The sequence below is a fragment of the Salvelinus fontinalis genome, chromosome 13, assembly GCF_029448725.1.
Source record: "Salvelinus fontinalis isolate EN_2023a chromosome 13, ASM2944872v1, whole genome shotgun sequence".
Taxonomy (NCBI): Eukaryota; Metazoa; Chordata; class Actinopteri; order Salmoniformes; family Salmonidae; genus Salvelinus; species Salvelinus fontinalis.
This window is the reverse complement of record NC_074677.1, coordinates 28,473,393-28,490,564: the sequence shown is the minus strand read 5'-3', so window position 1 is coordinate 28,490,564 and position 17,172 is coordinate 28,473,393. Positions and strand designations below refer to the sequence as shown.

Sequence of the window (17,172 nt, the reverse complement as noted above, 5' to 3'; positions counted from 1 at the left end):
CTGCAACACAGAATACAACTATTAATAAAAGTCCCATGATGGTAGTGACAGCTGATCACTTATTAACCATCAGTTATTCACATTACTTTAATTAAATATTTCAGTTGTTGTGTATATTACATTTGATGACTTTATAATTTCATTCCAAGTCATCATCTCTATAGAGCTGCTGCCAATGCTGTCTGACAAAATCACTATTTTAGTAGTTCTTAAAAGTAAATAAGACATACTTTTATTACAGCTGAATACCAACTATCAATCACTTAGATCATGTATTTTCAGGTAGATACGTCACAAAGAAAACTTCTATGTATCCCGTCTTGATCGTGCATTCTTCTCTCATATGAGGTGTAAAAGAAACACAGACCCGACAAGTTTAGTCGCGGATTATGGTCATTGTAGTTAATTATCACGTTTTCTGCGCTAAACTATGTAGAACATTGGCCAATTGAAAACTACACCTCCCTACTACATCTCACAGTCCGGGTCAGATGATCAGATTTATATGATCAGATTTATCTCCAGAGAGACTGTAGCGCAATGGAATTCAAATACACTTGACCGACATCCGTCAATTAGTTGTAAATAAATAAATAAATACCCGTCCGGGTTGTTGTTGCCTATTGTCACGCCCTGGCCTTAGTTATCTTTGTTTTCTTTATTATTTTAGTTAGGTCAGGGTGTGACATGGGGAATATATGTGTTTTTGTATTGTCTAGGGGTTTTGTATGGCTAATGGGTCAGTGTCTTGCCTAGGTGTTTGTATGTCTATGGCTGCCTAAATTGGTTCTCGATTAGAGGCAGCTGTGGTTCATTGTCTCTAATTGAGAGCCATATTTAAGGCAGTCATAGGCATTGGGGTTGTGTGGGTAATTGTCTATGTTGAACGTTTGTTGCTTGTCATTGCACTTACGTCATTTAGCTTCACGTTTGTTGTTTTGTTTAGTTTGTATTCAGTGTTCGTTTCGTGTTTTTCCTTTCTCTAAATAAAAGAATGTATTTTGCACACGCTGCGCCTTGGTCCTCTATCTCACACATAGACGAATGTGACACCTATGCTACTATAAAGTGCTAGTTTTCATGTTATCAAGTGTGGCCGACAGTTTGCGATTTATTGAAATTGGATTACGCTGGTAAAGTCAAACGTCACAACACATTCGAAACCACTCTGGTGACAAACATACTGTTTATCTTGTCTCCATTCATCCACATGGCTGCGCTTTGCTACCACCAATTTCTTTAAGATTGCCCATTTCTTTGTTTTTGTAAGGACCCAAAAAAACTTAGGCAGTGGGAGAACCTATTCAAGTAAGTAAACACATTTTAACAATGTTAAAAAACAATGTGACTACATTTTGCAGCTTATCATATTGCATGCAAAGCCAATGCAGCCATAGGCCTACAGTATGAAGGCATTACTGGCATTATGGGCATCTGTCATCTGTAGCAGAGATTAGCTAAACTCACACATTGTTTACATGTTAAGCAATATGTTCTCAATTTAAAATGATACCAGTAGACAATGTATATGAGGCAAAACATATACCAGATGTTGTACATGCCTTTTAATTGCTGACATAAAATAGATTAGTGCAAATATGACCCTTGTAATTTAGGTTCAGTATGAATATAAGGACGACAATTAGGCTACAGGAGATAAGCATTACAAGTGACATTTTATGAGATACATTTTATGTGATTTAAAATCAATTTAGCAATGTTGCTTGCAAAGTTGTTCCCATAGATAGTACTGTCTATGTATCACTAAACCTGGATAAGCTAGCAACTGGGTTAACACAGCTAATCTTTTAGGTTAATAATATTTTGTTTTTGTTAACATTTTGTTGGCTTTATAATTGTGAGAGAAATTTAACTAGCTAGTAGCTAGCTATTTAGTTATAGAAGGGTAGCTGACATCTCAAATCGAACCCTGGGTCAACTGGGTTAACACAGCTAATCTTTTAGGTTAATAATATTTTGTTTTTGTTAACATTTTGTTGGCTTTATAATTGTGAGAGAAATTTAACTAGCTAGTAGCTAGCTATTTAGTTATAGAAGGGTAGCTGACATCTCAAATCGAACCCTGGGTCAATTGTGCACCGCCGTATGGGACTCCCAATCACGGCCGGATGTGATACAGCTTGGATAGAAACCAGGGACTGTAGTGACGCCTCTTGCACTGAGATGCAGCGCCTTAGACCGCTGCGCCACTCGGGAGCCACAATGATTACTCCAATGGGGTAAATGCAGATGGGCAACCCTCAGCCTATTTATTTATGGCCACTATGCTGCATCCGGTGGGCTACATCAGGTGCTAATGATTATTGCTAAGTAACACACCTGCCTGATATGGTCCAATATGTTATTGGGCTAATTTCCGGAGGGCAAAATTATATTTTATATGTCAGCATAATTTTATTTTAATTCATTTTGGAGTAGAGTGATGTTCTCACAGTCATTCTCACCCCAAAAATGGTAGGTCCCTCCGCAACCTGTAGTATGCTTTGGTGTGTTTTTGTGTCAGTTTAACCACTGCACGTTCTGATTGCTAATTTTCTTGTTAAAAAATATGTTGTGGTTATTGTATTGTTTCTAGATAATACTGCAATGTTGGAGCTAGAAACATAAGCATTTCGCTGCATCTGCGATAACGCCTGCAAATCGGTGTACTTGCGTATAAAATAAACGTTGACATTTTTGGTGGGGGGGGTTATAAAGTGGTGGGATTGTCCTTTAAGACTGCATTTTGGCCACTGACAAGATCACTTATCCATGGAGGCACAGGGTTATTGGACAAGATGAGAAAGCGATGTGAAATTCAGAATGTTGCAGCTCATTAGTTTCATGAGCGGCAAAGTTACTGGCTTCGTAGCTGGCTTTGATCTGTGTTTGTGCTTCTTGAAAATATCTGCTCTAAATTTCTGTGGTAAAGCTAGGTTTACTGAGCAGGCCGTCTACTGGAGGCTTTGCTATTTGGTATTTGGTACTTTATTAGGATCCCCAAAAGCAGCAGCTACTCTTCCTGGGGTCAACACAAAACATGAAACATGACATAATACAGAACATTAATAGACAAGAACAGCTCAAGGACAGAACTACATAAAAACATTTAAAAAAAGGCACAAGTAGCCTACATATCAATACATAAACACAAACTATCTTGGTCAAATAGGGGAGAGGTGTGCTGTGTTGCTTTATCTGTTTTTTTCCCCAACCAGATTGCTGTTTATTTGAGCAATATGACATGGAATGTAGTTCCATGCAATAATGTCTCTATATAATATTGTACGCTTACTTGAATTTGTTCTGGATTTGTGGACTGTGAAAAGACCCATGGTGGCATGTCTGGTGGGGTAAGTGTGTGTGTGTCAGAGCTGTGTGTAAGTTTACTATGCAAACAATCATGTTTCTTTTAAAAATAAGAAGTGATGCACACTCAACTCTTAGCTAAGAGAGACTGGCATGCATAGTATTTATATCAGTCCTCTGATTATACAATGAAGAGCAAGATGTGCCACTCTGTTCCGGGCCAGCTGCAGCTTAACTTTGTCTTTCCTTGCAGCCCAGGACTACACGACTGGACAATAATCAAGATTAGACAAAACTAGAGCCTGCAGAATTTGCTTTTTGGAGTGTGGTATTAAAAAAGCAGAGCATCTCTTTATTATGGACAGACCTCGCCCCATCTTTACAACCATTGAATCTATACGTTTTGACCATGACAGTAATTTAGTCTCAACTTGTTCAACAGCCACACCATTCATTGCCAGATTCAGCTGAGGTCTAGAGCTTAGCAAATGATTTGTACCAAATACAATGCTCTTAGTTTTAGAGATGTTCAGGACCAGTTTATTACTGGCCACCCATTCCAAAACAGACTGCAACTCTTTGTTAAGGGTTTCAGTGAATTCATTAGCTGTGGTTGCTGATGTGTATATGGTTGAATCATTAGCATACATGGACACACATGCTTTGTTTAATTCCATTGGCAGGTCATTGGTAAAAATAGCAAAGAGTAGAGGGCCTAGAGAGCTGGCCTGCGGTACACCACACTTGACATGTTTGACATTAGAGAAGCTTCCATTAAAGAAAACCCATTGAGTTCTATTAGATAGATTGCCATATTGTGGATTCAGAGCTGAGGTTGAAAAGCCATAACACATAACATATTGACCATAACAACAGGTCAATAATATCAAAGGCTGCACTGAAATCTAACAGTACAGCTCCCACAATCTTCTTATTATCAATTTCTTTCAACCAATCATCAGTCATTTGTGTAAGTGCAGTACATGTTGAGTGCCCTTCTCTAGAAGCATGCTGAAAGTATGTTGCTAATTTGTTTACAGAGAAATAATATTGTATTTGGTCATACAATTTTTTCCAACAGTTTGCTAAGAGCTGGCAGCAAGCTTATAGGTCTACTATTAGAACCAGTAAAGGCCGCTTTACCACTCTTGGGTAGTGCAATTAGTTTGGCTTCCCTTCAGGCCTGAGAACAAAGACTTTCCTCTTGGCTCAGATAAAAAAAAAATGTGACAGATAGGAATGGCTATAGTCAGCTACCATCCTCAGCAGCTTTCCATCTAAGTTGTCAATGCCAGGTTTGTCATTATTGATCGATAACAATAATTTTTCCACCTCTCCCACACTAACTACACAAAATGTACAAATTGCAATGCTTTTTTTTATGCATGAATACGATGGCTCACTGTTTGTTGTTGGCATTTCCTGCCTAAGTTTGCCCACTTTGCCAATAAAGTAATCTTTAAAAAATTGCATAAGCCATCTGATTCGATGAAAGATGGAGTTGGACCTGTCTTTCTGCCCATAATTTCATTTAAAGTACTCCAAAGGTTTTTACCTCCTTCTTTATATCATTGATTTTGGCTTCATTATACAGTTTCTTCTTCTTTTTGTTGAGTTTAGTCACAATTTCTCAATTTCCCATAAGTCAGCCAGTCAGATGTGCAGCCAGACTTATTAGCCACTCCTTTTGCCCCATCTCTTTCAACCATACAGTTTTTCAATTCGTCAATCAATCCATGGAGCCTGAACAGTTCTAACAGACAGTTTCTTAACAGGTGTATGTTTATCAATAATTGTAAGAAGCAATTTCAGACCAACAAATACTTTTAACATCATCCACATAAGAGTCACAGCAAAATATTTTGTATGATCTCTTATACACTATTTTAGGCCAAGCTGTTGGGACTTCGGTTTTCCTGGATACAGCCACTATATTGTGATCACTGCATCCAATGGGTACGGATACAGGCTTTAGATGTGCCAAGTGAACTTGCAACCACAACACTTTTATAACACTTGACATAAAATATTCTCTAAGCATTACAGGGATATGGCTCTGAATATAAACAGCAACACCTTCCTCATAAGCATTTCTGTCTATTCAATAGATGTTATATCCCTGTATTGTTACTGCTGTATCAAATTAATTATCTAAGTGAGTCTCAGAAATGGCTAATATTAATGTTGTTATCTGATGTTAGCAAGTTATTGATTTCATGAACCTTATTTCTAAGGCTACAAATATTAATATGGGCTATTTTCAGCCCTTTCCTGGGTAGCTTATCAGAGATAGACATAATACTGAAAAGAGCAAACAAAGCAAGATAGAAAATATACATTCAGCAGTCCATTAATCAATTGGTGTGTGTGCTGCAGGGTTGAAGCTATGAACCCATAGGCTTGGCTCTCATGCCTTCCAGGCTACTGGGAGGGAGGGTGGACAATGAGCCTGTCATAGTGGATGTAAGCAATGACCTCTCTCTGGCAGCTTTCATGGCTGGGATTAGTTCTTTCCTCTTCTGGTGCATAGCTTCAGGAAAGTCCTTGTTGAGGATGATATGCGTTCCTCTCAAGTTCTTGGCTCTTCCCAGAACAGCTACCTTGTCCTTGAACCTCAGGAACTTGACCACTATCGGCCTGGGCCTGTCACCTGGGCTGGAGGTGGGTTTTCCAGTCCTGTGGGCACACTCCAACTCAATCTTCCTGTGGTCCATCTTCAATTTCTCTGATAATTTCCCTCACTTTGTCCTCAGACTCCGTCCAGGTCTCATGTGGAGATTCTGCAAATCTGTCCACAACCATGTTGTTCCGCCTTGATTGTCCCCCGAGATTTATCCGTCATTGTAATCATAGATTCACACACAGAACTGATGTCCTCTCTCAATGACTCACAGATTGCTGTCATCTTGCAGTTCTCCTGTTTCAACTTATCAGGCTTACCCTGGAGAACTGCAAACTGTTCTTCAGGTCCTGGACCTCTCTGGTCAGGTCGTCCATTATTTTATTAGTTGAATCTACCAGCATTTGGACAACATTTTTTTTTCTTGTTGTTGTAACAACTGCATGTAGAACTCTTTTTGTTAATTTAAAAATATCCTTCACATGTGATAGAGAGGCACCACTGTCCTCAACGGTACTCCCACCGGCTTTGGTCTTTGTCATGGTAGCTAGCATCGTAGGTTACGCTGTTACTCCTTGCAGTTCCAGACAGGGCAGGTCACAGGGAAGATTGAAAATAACAAACACCAGGGATCTAGACAGCCACAAACCCGGGACAATCCGCGGTCCCAGCCACAATGGCTAACTGTGCCGCGGGCTGCGTTCAAGCCCTCAAGAAAACCCTGCTAGCTTGATATGCTAGCAGGTAACAAAACATCTGCCACGCTGATCCTCAACACGGGGGTGCTCAGTCCCCTCTTGTACTCCATGTTCACCAATGACTGCATGGCCAAGCACAACTCCAACACCATCATTAAGTTTGCTGACGACACAACAGTGGTAGACCTGATCACCGACAACGATGAGACAGCCTATAGGGAGATGGTCAGAGACCTGGCAGTGCAGTGCCAGGATAATAACCTCTCCCTCAATGTGAGCAAGACAAAGGAGATGATTGTGGACTACAGGAAAAGAAGGACAGAGCACGCCCCCATTCTCATCAACGGGGCTGTAACGGAGCAGGTTGAGAGTTTCAAGTTCCTTGGTGTCCACATCACCAATGAATTATTATGGTCCAAACACACCAAGACAATCGTGAAGAGGGCACGACAATGCCTATTCCACCTCAGGAGACCCATTTGGCATGTGTCCTCAGATGCTCAAAAATGTATACAGCTGCACCATTGAGAGCATCCTGACTGGTTGCATCACCGCCTGGTATGGCAACTGCTCGGCCTCCGACCGCAAGGCACTACAGAGGGTAGTGTGTACGGCCCAGTACATCACTGGGGCCAAGCTTCCTGCCATCCAGGACCTCTATACCAGGCAGTGTCAGAGGAAGGGCCAAAAAATTACAAGCAGTACCGGAGAGCCAAGTCTAGATCCAAAGGCTTCTTAAGGGCTTGTAAGTAAGCATTTCACTGTCGTATTCGACGCATGTGACAAATCTAATTTGATTTGATTTGATGCAGCTAGCTAGCCGCTAGGCTAGCTGCAATGCCAAATAGCTCCTCAGACCCGTCCTTGGTCGGCAGGATCACTGGACAGAGACTAGCATTCCCAGCAACTGATGCTAACTGTGTCGCGAGACCCAAACTAAAAAGTTAGCTACTAAGAACTTTCCAATACACTTTCAAAACAACAAAACTGAGCTCTTCCTCGTTCCGCGTTCAGCAGGAAGTGACGTGTTACAACATGGCCAAGGAGCAGGTACGAATGCTGTACAGTTGACCATAGAGGGCAATAAAAGCATGTCTGTTCAACCAGCAATTTTCCTGTGAGCAAATACATTTCTACATTATAGCAACAGTTACACTTTGCCTAAGTACAATAAGAATGGTTGCAGAATGACTGCAACAAATCCCTGAGTAAATAAATAGGTCACCATGTTATATAGTGAGAACAGAAATGGAAATGGCACAAATAAGCCTACAGTGATTTACACAGTTGTCTACTTATCTTTAAGTTGCTTATTTCAGAGTAAAAATATGATAGAAATGCAATTGTGTCCGACAGAATAACACAGGTCTGAAAATGACCTTGTTTTCAAAGAGGAAGAATATCTCACATTCAAGTAGGCTACCCGTTTTATCATCAACGACCTGCAAAGCCAGATTGCAACCTCCTGTCCTATCTCGCTCTGGAAAACAGGGGGGGGGGACGATTTCTTTCCCATAGCTCTTAATTCCCAAGTACTTCAGATTCCCTCATTTTCTCCAAACTGTTTCCAGATGTTTCTGCACAGAAGCAGATAAATTGCTGCTCTACTTTTTTTCACTTCCTTTCACAGCGACGACCCCCCCTTGTTTTCACTGTATGCTTACTGTTTCAAATTTAGGCATGGATGCTTTTCAGACTCTCTTACGAGCCATTTTACGTTGCCTTACATTTACAATCTTGACCAGAGAGTGAGCGAGCCAAAGTCTCAGTCGTCCTTTTTATTTTCTCTCTGCGTGTGAATTCAGTGGATCAGATTGTAGCAAATAATGCTAATATGGGAACAGATCAGAAAGGGAATTATATCATATCCTGGTCTTGAAGTGCTGTCGCTTCAAAGCCGTCTAAACTGGAAACAAAAAGACTTGTCAAAAGGTCGATATTAACATCTCCTCAGAAGTTTTACTGTGGAATATGTTTAACCCTGGCGATAGAAACATCTCTTTCATGGTGTGATATAATACAAGAGGTTGTCAAAGCATTTGCGGACTCACGTCATTCTTGTATAGTCTAGGCCTAAATGTACCTGCGTTAAATGGGGACAACATGGCCTTGGTGATAGAAGTCTGCTAGCTGTAGCATCGCACAGACATCATAGCTCAGCCCCTGGAGTACACACTCAAATTCAGGGTGAACACAATGAAACAAACACTATCCACAATCTGAAATTCCGCTGAGTAGACTAGATAAAAATGATCAAATGGGGCAAACTGTATGAGTTTGTCTTCAAGCCTTTACACACAAGTGTCTCTTCCGTGATGTGCCTGTATGCGAGACTCATAATGGATACACATGTCAACAAGCAGCTTAAAATGCTTTATTCAAGCTCCACTACTTCCCGTGATAATGTTCCTCCACTTACTCTCAGTATTGATCTATTTTTCTGCCAGAGTTCTCAAACAGTAAAAGAGAGACTGTGGCTGCCAGACAATAGTTTGTGAAGCTGGGGAAAAAACGTGTCAAACAAAAGTCCATAGTAAATGAAAAAGTTAGACTGAATAGTGAATGGAGGCAGGATGCAGTCACAGTGCGTGGGCATGCTCTGCAGAGTAGCCTTTACGTTAGAGCTAGTGGGCAGAGGGAAGCGAGTGAGGAGGGGCCAATTCCCTGGATCCCTCCATCTAACCCACCCACCCTTCCCGGCTGAAATGGACAGCACATTCCAGGCAAATTATGTACTTGGCGTCAGGGTTTCTATAAAACTATGTGAGGCAAAGGGGGCCCCCATGAAACCAGAGAGAGAGAGAGAGAGCGCGAGAGAGAGAGAGAGAGTGCGAGAGAGAGAGAGAGTGAGAGAGCGAGAGAGAGATACAGTGGAGCGAGGGATGGGGAAGACATAGTGAGGTAATGTAGAGGATAGTGTGAACTGGCTCTGGGCCTGACCCCTCTCCTCATTCCCAGAGCCACAGAGCTCATCTAGCCATTTGCACCATTAAAGAACACTGTACTGTAATCAACATCTTTTTAAACACTTTGGAATTGAACATTAATTCATTGAGTAGTGTAGCATCCCAATTTAAGACACACACTCCTAACTGCGAACTGATTCAGTTAATTCAGTTAAAAGTTAGTCTGAAGAGTTTCTTGATTGCTCACATTGCATCTCTAGTCAGGAAAGAGCCCCTTGTGATTACTCTGTCTGGACCTATTTGTCTGACAGTGGAGATAAACCACTGATTGCCGAGCACAGCTCGCTACAGAACAAAAACTATGGCCAGGCAAGTACATTTGTAATGATTTGATAATCCAGTTGCAGTTCAAATTTCTTTCGAAAAAATGTTTAATTCTCTGCATCATAAAAATTACCACAGACGATGGATTCCTTCTGAGCTTTTACAAGTATGTCTGACTAGTCTTATTTCACACAAAGGGATAAAAAGATAGTGGACAGAAGTTACGCTGTGTACGTCTTACAGCATTTAACTGTTCAGTGAGACAAGGGGTTCCAGCATTCTGCACAGCTCACACTATGACAGACTGATAGGGACTGAAGATTGTTGCCTCAAAGAATGTGGTCCACAAAATACTGCGGGTCCCAAATGCTATGTGAAAACGCATGAATATCAAGCTTTCCATTGCAATTACGAACTCCCAGGGAAAAAGGCAAAGACGCTTGGGCTAAATTTGGAAGGGGGACATGCAAATGTCTTTCTTGTTTTGTGTCTTGTTTACAAGCTTGTTGGAGTTTGAAGTGGTGTGGATCTGACTGGGAAATCGATGGGGGATAGCAGAGCACTGAGGCACAGTTCTCCTTTAATTTCTGTATTAAGGAGTTTTCTAAATTTAGTCCTGAGTGCAGGCTCCAGCTTTTTCACTGACATGTGGCAGAACTAGTCAGGAACTTGTCTGTTTTAGCATGGATGATTCATAATCAGGTGCCTGTGTATCTAAAATCCTGCTGTACAAACATGTGATCTGAGAGACCAGAGAAATGTAGATTAAGGGGAGGAGACAGGTTAAAGAAGGATTTTTAAGATTTGAGACAATTGAGACATGGATTGTGTATATGTGCCATTCAGAGGGTGAATGGGCAAGACAATAGATGTAAGTGCCTTTGAACGTGGTATGGTAGAACTGCAACACTGCTGTTTTTTTCACGCTCAACAGTTTCCTGTGTGTATCAAGAACTGTCCACCACCCAAAGGACATCCAGCCAACTTGACACATCTGTGGGAAGCATTGCAGTCAACATTGGAACGCTTTCAACACCTTGTAGAGTCCATGCCACGACAAACTCAATATTATTAAGGTGTCCTTAATGTTTTGTACACTCAATGTACATCTACCTGTTTTTTCTATTAATTGGCAGCCTCGGTAAGCTCAAGGGGGTAGGTGTGTATCTCTTTCTTAACAACAGCTGGTGTGCAATCTCTAATATGACTTAATAATATAATTTACTCCACACACAGAAACGAATACAATGCTCTCCCTCGCCCTCCATTAACTCTATCCTCCTGATTCCTGCTTACAAGCAAAACTCAGAGGAAGTACCCGTGACACAGTCAATACAAAAGCGGTCCGATGAAGCGAACGCTAAACTACAGGACGGTTTCGCTAACACAGACTGAAATACATTCTGGGATTCATCAGATGGCATTGAGGACTTTACCATATCAGTAACAAATTCATTAATAAGTGCTTCGATGACATCGTCCCCACAGTAACCATACGTACATATCCCAACCAGAAGCCATGGATTACAGGCAATATTTGCAAGGAGCTAAAGGCTAGAACTGCTGCTTTCAAGGAGCGGCACACTAATCCGGACGCTTATAAGAAATCCCGCTACGACCTCCGACCAGCCATCAAACAGGCAATGCGTCAATACAGGACTAAGATCGAATCCCACTACGCCGGCTCTGAAGCTCGTCGGATGTAGCAGGGCTTGTAAACTATCACAGATTACAAAGAGAAACCCAGCCGCAAGCTGCCCAGTAAAAATTATCAAAAAGACTCCAGCCAACCAAGTCATAGACTGTTTTCTCTGCTACCGCACGGCAAGCGGTACCGATAGACCAAGTCTAGAACCAACTGGACCCTGAACAGCTTCTACCCCTAAGCCATAAGACTGCTAAATAGTTAGTTAAATAGTTAACCAAATAGCTACCCGGACTATCTGCATTGACCCTATTTGCATTAACTTTTTTGACTCATCACTTACGCTGCTTCTGTTTATCGTTACTCATTGTATATTTATTATTACTTTTCTTTTATTTCTCCATTTTTTTCTCTCGACATTGTTGGGAAAGGACCGTAAGTAAGAATTTTACTGTTAGTCTACACCTGTTGTTTACGAAGCATGTGACAAATAAAATTTGATTTGATCTTTAAATGAATACGTAGGTCAATAGTCTGGTCTGTTGAAGAGCTCAGTGAAAATAATCCTTCCATCAAATTCTTCTCATGGAGCATAACTCGAAAAGACACACCCATGTCTGTGGCAAGTCTGTGACAACAGAGGGTTAAAAATAACACAGGGGAGCCAAAGCCCAGCCTGTGTCTGCCACATCATAAATATCAAACTGATATGCATACAGCCAACGGCAGGCCGGCACAAGTTAAGGGCGCGGGGGAGCTCAAATCTCCATGGCGCGGTCATGGGCGACATTGCTTCCTTCACTAATCTCCATATGTTGACGTGTAAAATGCAGGACCACACACAGGCCCGAATGCCTCTGAGAACAGTTGGACACCTTACAAGTATGCGGAATCAACACAGGTGGTATGCTGAGGTGCCGCCCTCCGCCAAGGGACCCTTTGAAACGGCTGAGAACCTATTTGGTAATGGACGTCTAAGAAAAATAAGCTCAGAGGCTGGTCTAAGGGCAAGAGTACTGTACCAGATAAGCTTCTTCTCTCAAGCAAACATCTCTGTACAGAAACAAACACTTTGCTAGCTACTACAAATGTAAACCAGACACTCCAACCATGCTCTTCATATAATTTAAATGTAGGCCCAATATCCAATATACCAATATACTGAGTATATCAAACATTAGGAACACCTAATGCTTTGCTGGCTTTAACAGCCGACCAATCAGTTTGCTACCAATTGTATTGGTCGCGTACTCACATTTTGCAGATGTTATCGCAGGTGCAGCGAAATGCTTATTTTTCTAGCTCCAACAGTGCCATAATACTGAACAATACACATAAATTCCCCAAAATAAAATGAAAGAAATCAAGACATTTCAGAATGAGCAATGTCAGAGTCTGGAATATAAAATATACACTGAGTGTACAAAACATTAGGAACACCTTCCTAATATAGAGTTGCGCCCCTTTTCCCCACGGAACAGCCTCAATTCATCTGGGCATGGACTCTACAAGGTGTCAAAAGCATTCCACAGGGATGCTGGTCCATATTGACTCCAATGCTTCCCACAGTTGTGTCAAGTTGGCTGGATGTCCTTTGGGTAGTGGACCATTCTTGATACACATGGGAAACTGTTGAGCGTGAAAAACACAGCAGCATTGCAGTTCTTGACACAAACCGGTGTCCCTGGCACCTAATACCATACTCCTTTCAAAGGCACTTAAATATATGCTCTTGTACATTCACCCTCTGAATGGCACACATACACAATCCATGTCCCAAGGCTTAAAAATCGTTATTTAACCTGTCTCCTCCCCTTCATCTACACTGATTGTAGTGAATTTAACAGGTGACATCAGTAAGGGATCATAGCTTTCAACTGGTCAGTATGTCATGGAAAGAGCAGGTGTTCTAAATGTTTTTTATAGTCAGTGTACATAATACAGCTCATTCAACATAAAGACCTTACAGTATTTTAATCTGAGAGACTTGTAGGGGTAGTTTGTGTGTGTGGTAATGCCTTAATAGTTTGAAAACTGAACTAATTCTGGGAAACTAATAATAGAAAATGTTCATATTATAGCAGAAATTTAAGTTGAAAACAATGTTCAGTGGAAATACAAACACGCTATAATTACAGATTTTACGACTCGTGTCTCAGATGGATCATTTTTATAAAGCACTAGATCAAAAACAGATCTGCGACATTTGGCAGATAAAAGCCATGAAATAATCATAATATTACCATGTGTCAATACATGGGAGGGTTATGAACAAAGTTGCTTATGAAGATCAGACTGACAATCAGACACTAAGGAGAGCGAGTCTTCTGAAGTGGCCCTGTCTGAGGGCTCACATGAGAAATGTGATTGGCACATGGTGAGACAGAGGCAGCTTTTGGGCCACACGGAATGTAAACAGCCAAATCAAACTTAAAATCAGGAGAGCGAGGGCATGAATACAAAACTGTGGGCGCCCTTCAACTACAAAGGCAGCCCCGTAATGGTGCCGTTTCAAAAGTTTTACACTGAGCTGCCTACTGTAAGCAGCGTAGAGAACATGTCCCAAAAAATGCCCCGACAAGAAACCCTTTTATTCCGAGCTTCATCAAAGGGCCGACAGCAGAGATGCAAGCTCCTGTGGGCTGTCTGTCTGAGATGAACAGGGAAACATTATTTTACACAATATTTTAATCTGAGAGACTTGTAGGGGTAGTTTGTGTGTGTGGTAATTTCCTTCAAATCCTTAGCCCCTTACTCTGATCTTTGCACATGCACTATCTGTAGTGTGAGCATCCTAAATCCTAGTTTCCCTGTTTATTTGATGAATGACATAATATCCAGGACATGAAACAGGAGGTATAATGATAGTGAAGTGGGAGAAGCATTTGTCAATGCATTGGTTCCATCTGGGCTGAGTTAAGCATTGAGCCAAAAAAATGGTGCAGTAGGTAGTCTTTCCGACAGGATTGCATGAAAGTACCTGAACAGCTTGTGAAAAAACATTCATATCCTTGTAACTCATTCAATGCCTGCAACACTCTGACAAGCTTCAGACATAGGCCTATAGTTCCAGTTGGAAATAAGCCACGGGTTTACCACAACATCTTGGATTCACATTATCTGATGCACTTCCCAGGTAATCCCGTAGTGGAAAGCAGTAGTTCCCTTGTTTGGGATAGTGGCCCCGATACAGAAATCCTATTTCTGCCGAGCCATTTAAGGTTTGTCTTGAAGCTTAATGTCTTTCCAATGTGGAATGCAGCAATAGGAAAAGGTCAGAAAACAGAAACAATGTACTGGTTTATCACTTGTAACATGTAGATGTATCACTAGTGACTCTTTATTCTGTGAGTCCAATTAAAAGAGTCTGTTGCGGCTTGTGATGAAAAGGCCATATTGCAGCGCCTGAGCATATCCTGTCAGAAAGACTCACCGGTGGCAATACCGCAGCAAAGTAAATAAGTAGTCATCAATAATGGAGGTGGAATCTTCAGTGTACTCCATGCTATCTGGTCTGATCCTCCAGACAGGACTTTGCCTAGTTCCTCTTCGGCTGTCATGACTAATATCATCAGATGGGTCTTACCATGATTATTGCGGGGCTCTTAACACAACCTTTCTTTATGCATACTTTTTGAGAACTATGTATGGCTTTCAAGACTCAATTTACACTCAGTGTGTGCGTGTGTGTGGGGGGGGTGTAGCAACCAGATGACTAAGCCTTTTGTTTAGAATGATTGATAATAGTAGTTAATGTTTCTGACTAGATTAATGGTTCACTCTTTCTAAACAAATAGAAAATACCCTCCCAAAACATTCTGTGTGAGAGAGTATAACACAATAGCCTAAATAATGCAAGATATCTGTGCCAAAATATGTATTACTTAAGCTATAAACATTAGACACATGTCATTATAGCTGAACTTGAGAATATATTTCGTTTCAGAATTAAATTTATCCGGGTTATGACCTTCCAACAAATGCAAATAAAGTAGGCCTATTGCAAAATTGCATTATATTTAGATAACAGCGGAGGCAAAGTCATATGAACTTAACAATAACCAAATTAAATGTAACCAATGTTTACTATTGTTAGACAAAATGCAATGCACAACGCTTTAACCACACAATAACACTGCTGCCTATGGATTAATAAGGCAAACAGCACAATGTGCTTCTATCAATTATCAGAGGGGTTACTGTGGGTACAATATCAGGCATTATATTCTGGGCGCCAAAAGCGCACCTCGCGTGAGAATCATAAACCAGTCATAAAAGCGTCAACATGTTCTACATTTCTTTGTTTTAAATCAGACGGAAAAATATTTTTTGCGAGAAAGGCACAATAGCTTAGGCTACGTGAAAATATTCCTCCCAAAAATCCATGAATCAGTTGAATCCAAAACAGCGAGAACAAATTCCGATGGGGAAAGAACAGTATAGGAGCATAGCAGTCAAATGCACCCATATTTTCTTTTCAAACAAATACAATTATTTCAAAAGGCGATGGCAAATGTCGCACCGGGCACAGTAGCTGAGGAAACACATTCTTGTGATTGAGCGTGAGATCAACCTGTTCCCTGGCCGCAGCAGAGCTTGGCTATGGCGGACACTCGGCGGCAAGGAAAACAATGGTCGAGAATAAATGGCATAGGGATGAATAAGAATAACATTTCCGGCACATTTTTTATAATTGAATTAATCTTGGGATGGAAATATTGTCCATTGAAAAATGCACGCATTGTCCCATTCCCCCTCCTGACATGATATGCAAAACCTGTGAGACTCAGAGTGACGTGTACATTTCAAACGCATTCCTTTGATAGTAGCCTAGGGGCCACCTATATAGATATTACGACCCCCATTTGAAAAACATTACTTTCATATGTAAAATGCATGAAAAGACGACAAATCCACGAAATTGGAGTTGAATTGGCTTTTAGTAAGCTACTAGGTTCATTGACATTTAGAAATCAGAAAGAATACAAAAAATAAAAGTAATCCAATAGGCTATTGATTTCAAATGTTTATCTATACTACCTACATAAATAAGTATGTTGTGATTGGTAGTAGGGGTTTGTTTAAATGTGACATACACATTGAGTATCCTTCATGAAAACGAATATATTTGCAAACGTTATCGAATCACATTCATTATGATTCGTCCAATAACACCTAAATTCCATGAGACTATTGATTGTCATTCGCACCCACCAAGCAATTTTTATTTGGAATAACATATTTAGAGATTAGGCTATTTCAAACATTAAACCAATTACATTTGCCCAATATGCAAAAACCACTCTCAAGTTGCTCCTGTCGATTATTCAAGGATCAATTCAAATTCAGTCTTAGATAACTTGAACCTGTTGAAATCAATTTAAAGAAGCGATGTATGAAGTTTGTGTAGGCTACGTGCTTAATTTAAACTGCAGCCTATGTCGATATGTGACTTTCGATTGTAAAAACAGATAAACATAGCAAATCATGAAAGCAAAACAACTGTAAAACAGATAAACATAGCAAATCATGAAAGCAAAAGTGGCTCGTGCACTCGTTTAAAATCTATTGAGCGCACAATTCAAACGAAATAAAGCATACAACTTGGTTATTACCTCAATGGTAGGCTAAACTATTTCAGATTAAAAACACGCACATTTGAATTTGGGT

At 40.7% G+C, this 17,172-nt stretch overlaps 1 protein-coding gene across 3 annotated transcripts in view; it reads right to left on the bottom strand.

Moving 5' to 3' along the window:
* The window catches only part of LOC129868358 (homeobox protein cut-like 1), a 244,473-nt gene that overhangs the window by 226,247 nt on the left and 1,054 nt on the right, over window positions 1-17,172 (bottom strand). The gene's annotated exons all lie outside the window — the stretch shown is intronic.